Source organism: Vombatus ursinus, unplaced genomic scaffold (genome assembly GCF_900497805.2).
Source record: "Vombatus ursinus unplaced genomic scaffold, bare-nosed wombat genome assembly UNPS02010461.1, whole genome shotgun sequence".
NCBI classification, from domain to species: Eukaryota; Metazoa; Chordata; class Mammalia; order Diprotodontia; family Vombatidae; genus Vombatus; species Vombatus ursinus.
Window position 1 is genome coordinate 11,541,917 of NW_020950239.1, and position 8,387 is coordinate 11,550,303.

Sequence of the window (8,387 nt, forward strand, 5' to 3'; positions counted from 1 at the left end):
TTCACACCTTAAAGTCAGGCTTCAGATTTTTTTCCCCCCACACATTCATTAATAATGTGGTAAGCAAGAGAAAAGTGCTTCTTAAATTAAATAGACACAAAACCAGCCTTTAAAATAGAAGTGTAAACAGGAGTACAATTAATGAAATTATTCATTATTCTTCCCCATTTTGGACAATAACTAGAGTCTGATCTTTATAATGCATGAATTGGTGTACTAGGTATGTTCAGCGCTTAGGGGATTTACATTGGAGCTTGGAAGGTGCTAATTCTAAAAGGATTTATGAAAACGTTTTCATTAAAACATTACAGGGGCAGCTAGGTGGCACCACAATGCAGAGAGCACTTGCCCTGGAGTCAGGAGGACCTGAGTTCAAATCCAATCTCAGACATTTAACACTAGCTGTGTGACCCTGGGCAAGTCACTTAACCCCAACTGCTTCACCCCTCCAAAAATATTGAGGAGGATGGAGGATTACCAACATCATGGCCTCACCAGGCAGCGAAAAAGAATGACACCATGTAGGAAAATAGCTTCAGAGCTGGAAGGGAATTTAGAGACGCTTTAGTCCAATCCTTTCATTTCGCAGATTAAGGGACTGAGGCCTAGGGAACCGATTTGTCCAAGAGGCACCTACAGTGGATAGAGTGCTGGGCATGAAGTCAGGAAGACCTGAGTTCAAATTTGGCCTCAAACACTTACTAGCTGTGTGACCCTGGGTAAGTCACTTCACCTCTGTTGGCCTCAGTTGCTCCAACTGTAAAATGGTGATGATAATAATAGCAACTACCTCACAGGGTTGTTTTGAGGATCAAATGAGATAATATTTGTAAAATGTGCCTAGCACAATGCCTGATTTGTAGTAGGCACTAGATAAATACTTATTTCCTTCCCTTCCCCTTCTAAGATTACACAGGTAGTATATAACATGGTTGGGAATCCAACCTATCAACTCTGATTCCAAATCTACCATGAGGTTTATGCTATGAGACATGATCATAACACACCACTGTGCCCCATAGTGCAGGAGGGAGTCACATGCACAGATCCATCCCGTTTGGAATGACTGTAATGGTGCCTTTGCCTTAGTTCTTCTAGGTGTTACAAAGGAGATGAGAACACTGGATATGAAGGTCTGCTGCTGTGGTAAAGGTCTCCCAAGAGCTCCCAGGTAATTTTGCCTTGGTTTTGGGACTGGAAGAGGGGGCTGATGTGACTATACTTTTTGCTTTTGATATCACGGGAATGAAGAAAAGCTTCTTGGAGCAGGGAGAGAGGCCCAAGAGAGCCTAGAGAGAGTGGAAGACGTGATGGAGGCAGTTGTCATGAGGAGCCGAGATTCCTGAGACCAAGGCAGTTTGATCAAATTATGTAGGAGATAGAGCAGACTCTCTCATCACTCAAACAAGTTAGAACAGCACATCACAGCCAGCAAATGCCATCCTTCCCAATCTTTCCCCTTACCTTCATTCTTTTGTTAAATTTTATTTTTCCCAACTACATGTAAAAACATTTTTAACATTCATTTAAAAAATGTTGAGCTACAAATTTTCTCCCTTTCTCCCTCCTTCACTTTCCCACTCCCTGAGACGGTAAGGAATTTGATACAGGTTATACATGTGCAATCATGCAAAACACATTTCCATATTAGTCATGTTGTGAAAGAAGACACAGATCAAAAAGCTTACTCTGATTCTTAAAAGAATCTTGTTATTTTTTTCTTTGTGTTTTTTTTTGTGTGTGTGTATTTGTATTTGAATATTTACTTTGTCTAATGTTTACTTTTCCTGAAGTGAGCAATATTTTTTTTTGGGGGGGGGGGAAGCTGCTAACCACCACCATTGTAAATCTGTGAGTATTATTGTTGGAATACAGTTGAGAGGTGATTGAGGAGATTCCTGGGAGAAGCAGATATTAAACTGTAGTATTTTGCCAAAGTTCACTCTCTGGCTGGGGGTTAGAGCTATCAGAGAGAGTTATTAGTTTGTTTTTGATCATTTCTTCAGAATAAAGAAGAGAGATTCCTACAGGTGGAGGTAGCAGTAGTAACTGGGCCAGCAGTGCAATTCGGCTTCCATTTTTCCTCATTTGGTTTGAGAGAAAAGTCATTCAGAGAGGAGATGGAGAGAAAGTCACACGCAGAGGCAGGGGTAAGTCTAGACCACAAAAAAGGTAGGGGGCAAGTAAGGGCAACCAAAAGCTCTGTTTGACTGCTAACCAGCTCAGCAGAACATCTTATCGTCTCCATAACCCAATATTTAAAGCAACTGCTGCCATTCTAAGTGGTGTGTGTGTGTGTGTGTGTGTGTGTGTGTGTGTGTGTGCTATTTCTGACTTGCCATGATCAGTGACTACCTATTCTTTTCCTGAAGGAAATGCTTGTCATCTAAAGGCATGACACTGCTTTATAATTGACAGGTCATTGACTTCTCTCTTCCTAAACACAGTTTTCCACATATTTCTCTCCTCACCGTTTCCCACTTTTGCCCTGAAGTCACCAAGTATCAGAGCATATATTGATTTAACATGAAGGACCTTGGTAGATTTTTTTGGTAAAATTTCTTGACTTCTTGATTTCTTGACTTCTTCTCAGCCATTAAAACCAGTACATAAGACGCAATTGTTTTCACAAGGTTGTGGCAGGAACAATATCTTGCAGGGCCCGTGCAATGGGGACCAGGGTTAACTGTTTTCTCCTAAAAGTCAAGGAAGCTGTCCCTAGCCTTCATTAGCACAGGGGGCCTAAGATTTAAATGTCTCCTCAGTGGCCTAAAGGCATAAAAGAGGACAATCCATGAAAAGTGGGGCCCCTCGGACTTTGAAGATGTCCCACAAAAGGAGAGGGCATCATGGCCTGTTGGGGGTCTGTACCTGTATAAGACCTTTTGGCAACTACTTTGCTCATTGTTGGTAAGGCCAAATGGAAAAATGCAGAGCTTCTGGAGTCATCCTGTGTGGTTTACACAAAGCAACGTTGAGTCCCGAGGGAGGTAAAAGGTATTTCTTCCTAAAGATGGTGATTAAGGAAGCCAGAGTAATTTGTTATACCAACTCTCCTTCCAAGGCAGGCAGGCAGACAGATGACATGATTGGTAGTTGGGTGGCACAGTGAAGAGAACTCCTGACTTGGAGTCAGAAGACGAGTTCAAATCTGGTCTCAGATACTTGACTAGTTATGTAACTCTGGGTAAGTCACTTAAGTTCTGCCTCCCTCAGTTTCTTCAACTGCAGAATGGGGATAATAAAAACAAGTACCTCCCAGTATTATTGTGAAGACAAAATGAGATAATAGTCATAAAACATTTTGCAATCCTTACAATGCTGCATGAAGGCTAATCATTAATGGCTGTCAGTGGACTAAAGGGAGATGAATAAAGACATCACGCTCACTACTGCAGCCATCTTAGATCATACTAATGTCATGGACCAGGTTGTCCAGGCCCCTGGTAAGTGGTCCAGGGTTGTCCACCTCACTAATGCCTCTTTTTTGTCTATTCCTATAACTTAATCTTAGTCAGAAATAGCCTGCTTTCACTTGTATACTTTTGTCAGTCTTCTCAGGGTTACCTGAACTCTTCTTCATGCTGCCACATTCAGGGGACTTCCTGAGGACACTGACGTACACCACTATATTAATGACACAAGGTCAACTGGGTTGGACGAGGCAATGGTGCAGAGGCCTTAGATGTGATGGTGGCTAATAAAAGGGGGTATAATATAGGGAACATAGAGAACGCAAATGATTCTGGACATGATTCAAAACAAGCTGGTGACCCTCACTTCTTCATAATCTAGATAAGAAGCCCAGAGGTTAGCTGGACTCTTGGTTTTGGAAGACCCACATTCCTTATTTGGTAGCCTGATGGCCCTCATCTACCTAAGTCATATGTAAGTCTACCTTTTTTTTGGGGGGGGGTTGCTAACAAATGGTTGTATCCCCAGAAGACCTAAAGTGACTATCCAGCATTCTCTCCCCACGGGTCCTTATGATGCGTCAGGGCTCTTGTTTTTTTTTGGAGGTCTCTGTCCATAACAATCAGATCAAGTACAGCTTTTGGCAGGCATGTCGGGTTGACTGGACAACCATTGAGTTTCTGGAGTGCAAACTCCCAGAAGCCCCACTCACTAGATCACTTTTGAAAAGTAGTTGCTTGGGGCAGGGAGGTGGTACAGTGGATAGAGCACCGGCCCTGGAGTCAGGAAGACCTGAGTTCAAATCCGGTCTCAGACCAGACACTTGACACTTACTACTTGTGTGACCCTGGGCAAGTAACTTAACCCCAATTACCTCGCAAAAAAAAAAAAAAAGGTAGTTGCTTGCCTAATCCTGGTCACTAGTGAATGATGCAGGGTCATACAATCACCTTTTGACCAGTCATCTGTTATGAGTTAGGTAATGTAAGATGGTACCTCTAATAAGGTGAGTAGGGCTGAGAAAGCCTTTATCTTTCATCATTAAATGGGACTAAATAAGATCTCTATGACATTTAAAGACATTGAAATTCTGAAGGAAAACTTGATACTTCTATTAGAATATAAGCCTATATATATGTATTTATACATATATTTATGATAGAAGCAATGTGAGGGTGTAAAATGGATAATTTCCGTTATATTAAATGAAAAAGTTTTTGTACAAATAAAACAAATGTAGCCAAGATCAGAAGGAAAGCAGAAAATTGGGGGAAAATTTTTATAGATACATTCTCAGATAAAGGTCTCATATCTCAAAGACATAAAGAACTTTGTCAAATCTATAAGAATAAAAGTCATTCTCCAATTGATAAATGGTCAAAAGAAATGAACAGGCAGTTTTCCAATGAAGAAATCAAAACAAATTTATAGCCATATGGAAAAATGCTCTAAATCATTATTGATTAGAAAAATGCAAATTAAAAGAACCTTGAGATATCATTTTATGCCTATCAGATTGGCTAAAATGATTGAAGGGGAAAGTGATAAATGTTGGAGGGGATGTAGAAAAATTGGGAGACTAATTCATTATTGGTGCAGCAGTGAACTGATCCAACCATTTTGGAGAGCAATCTGGAATTCTGCCCAAAGAGTTATTAAACTGCCTACACCCTTTTGACCCAGCAATACCACTACTAGGGCTGTTTCTCAAGATGATCAGGGAAAAAGAAAAGAACCTATATGTTCTAATATATTTATTGCAGCTCTCTTTGTGGTGGCAAAGAACTGAAAATTGTAGGGATGCCCATCAATTGTGGAATGGCTGAATGAGTTGTGATGTAATACTACTGTGCTATAAGGAATGATGGGCTCGATGATGTTAGAAAAACATGGATAGCCTTGCGTGACATAATGAAGAACAAAATGGGCAGACCCAAGAGAACACTGCATACAGTAACAACAGTATTGTTTTAAGAACGACTTTGAGTGACTAAGTCATTTTGACTATTATAAATACCCAAATTAACTACAAAGGACCTATGAAGGAAGGCACTATCTACACCCAGAGAAAGAACTAATAGGTAGAAGTATGTAGAATGATTTTACATGTATATACATATTTGTGTCTAATGGTAGCCATCTCTAGGGCAGGGGGAGGAAGAAGAAAAGGGGGAAAAAAGAAAGTTGCATGATAACTTTATTGTATAATTAAAAATAATGGCAATTTGTACATAATAGATTTACAGTTTCATACATAATCATCTTTTTTTTTTTCTCCTATATTAAGGAAATACTTGTTTTATTTATTTCTTTCTTTTTTTAGGCAATTGGGGTTAAGTGACTTGCCCCGGGTCACACAGCTAGTAAGTGTCAAGTGTTTGGTCTGAGACTGGATTTGAACTCAGGTCCACCTGACTTCAGGGTCGGTGCTCTATCCACTGTGCCACCTAGCTGCCCTGTTTTATTTCTTAAATTTAGAATACAGTAAATAAAAATTTTAAAACGACTATAAACCCTTCATCATCCTCACATAGCCTCTTCCATTTTTCAAATGTGTATTTATATTTCTACATTTATCTTGATTCTTATGTTTGCATTTCAAAGTTTCTATTCATTTCTGGTCTATCTGGTACAAAGGTTAGTTATCGCAGAGAATCACAGATTTCTGTTTGGGCCATTCTCGTTTGTAAGAAGTTGGATAGGATTTTGCACTTCCTGTACTAAACTATTCATTTTTCTTCCTTCTTTTTGTCTTGGCAGGCCCGGCAGACAGGCAGACTGAAACCAGCTGTCATTTTTACCACGTAGAAAAATTCATCTTACAGAATTCAAGGGGAAAAAAAGAGTTAAAAAGCAATCAACCAAAATCTCTTGTTCCTTCATCCCTTGAGCAGCACTAGAAATCTTCTCAGGAATCTGAGACACAACTAAAGGGTAGGGGAGTGTTTATTTATAATTCCAAGATTGCCTGAGTTGGCTCTTGCTTATTAAGCTGAGTGTTGTCCTATAAGGGTTTTCTCTAATCGGACCATAGCAGCAGGACACATACCATGCATTATGGAAGATTTCGTTTTGTAATGAAGTGTGAGTCCAAATGAAAAAGATGTTTTTCAATGTAAGAATTTATTCCTATAAAATCAGGAAATAATCATCAATTCTACAAACAAATCAGATAGTTCTGTGCGATATATCTAACCACGATTAACCACTTTGAGGCCATCAGAGGCTAGAGTTCTATACCATTTCCTTCTCTTTGCTCTGACCCAGGCATGTGGTCCAGAATGAATTCAGTCCTTGGGGAGCCTAGCCTCTAATGAGAAGGGGCATAGGTTCCCTGTTCTCCCATTTTCCCTCTAATTAAACCCCAATCCAAGTACTGGAGAGATGATGTATTTATAGCTTAGGTTTAGGTTCCTGTTTTGCTTTATTCCAAAAGGGAATGCCTTCCAAAAAGGCAATCAAACTACAGTATAAATTAGTTATTGGGGAAGGTATCTTTTCCCCTACACACAAAAGCAATGCTAAATACAAAACTCTCACAAGTGAGTATTTGAAGAAAAACAAAACAAACTGAAAGAAGGTTGAGTAGAGCTTACCTCATAACTACTCTTACGTTGATTGGGAGGCTGACACATGAACCTAATCAAAGCATAACGAAGTTGGTGTGATTACTGATGAGGTCTTTTACATTTTACCTCACCTCTGAGCTATCCAAACAACTCCCAATAAAAGTCTTCTGGTAAAAGGGCCAAACTTGGCCAATCTGCTGGATTTTATCTTCTCTGATGAAGGAATTTTCCTTGATACCAGTCAGTTTCACTCAATGAAGCCAGGACCTCCAGATCCCTGGAGCTCACAATGTTGTCTCCAAGCCTAGACATGATCATCTTGGGAGAGATATACATTTACCCAAGGTCAGGAAAGAAGAGATAGAAAAGCAAAAAAATCAGCCTGGGGCTCACGGACAAGTTTCCTTGGTAGAGACCGCTCGAACTAGTTGCCACACGGTTGAGGTTGGCAGGAAGCTGGAGAGGAAGACAAGTTCTTCTCACCTCTCATTAATAGTCTAAACCAGAGGTAGGGAACCTGCGGTCTCCAGGCCACATGTGACCCTCCAGGTCAAGTATGGTCCTTTGACTGAATCCAAACTTCACAGAACAAATCCCCTTAATAAATGTACAATTTTATATTCTTTCTAATTATGTAATAAAACTATCATGTAACTTTCTTTTGTTTTCCTTCTTCTCTCTGCCTTCATGGAAGATGGCTACCATTAGACACAAATATGTTTATACATGTAAAATCATTCTATTTACCAGTTCTTTCTCTGGACGCAGATAGCGTCTTCCTTCATAGGTCCTTTGTAGTTAATTTGGGTATTTATAATAGTCAAAATTACTTAGCCACTCAAAGTTGTTCTTGAATCGCCTTAATAAAAGGATTTGTTCTATGAAGTTTGGATTCAGGCAAAGGGCTGCACTTGAGGACTTAGAGGGTCACATGAGGCTTTGAGACTGCAGGTTCCCCACCCCTGGTCTAGGAGTTATTCAGGAGGTATAAAAATATTTATAGCTCTTTTTGAGATGGCAAAGAATGGGAATCTGAGGGGGTACTCATCAACCAGTGAATGACTGAACAAATTATGATATGTCAATGTGATGGAATGCTATAAGAAATGAAGAGGATGGTTTCAGGAAAACCTGGGAAGACTTGTATGAACTGATACATAGTGAAGTGAACAGAACCAGGAGAATGATTTATACAATGACAACAATATTATAAAGAAAAACAATTTTGATAGAATTAGATTCTAATCAGTACAGTCACCAATCAGGATTCCAGAGAATTAATAATGAAACATGTTATCCACCTCTTGACACAGAGGTAAAAGACTCAGAGTGTAGAATGAGACATGTGTATGCACATATGCATATTTGCACGTTTCGGACATAGTCAATGCAGAAATTTGTTTT

General features: G+C 39.7%; 1 long non-coding RNA gene across 1 annotated transcript; it reads left to right on the forward strand.

Annotated features, from left to right (window-relative positions):
* Positions 1 to 1,093: 1,093 nt before the first annotated feature.
* On the forward strand, positions 1,094 to 7,546 carry LOC114037526. The gene is made up of 4 exons (XR_003568457.1): positions 1,094 to 1,171; positions 2,007 to 2,150; positions 3,796 to 3,888; positions 6,175 to 7,546. It is a non-coding gene; the product is annotated as an uncharacterized LOC114037526 (long non-coding RNA).
* Positions 7,547 to 8,387: the final 841 nt, after the last annotated feature.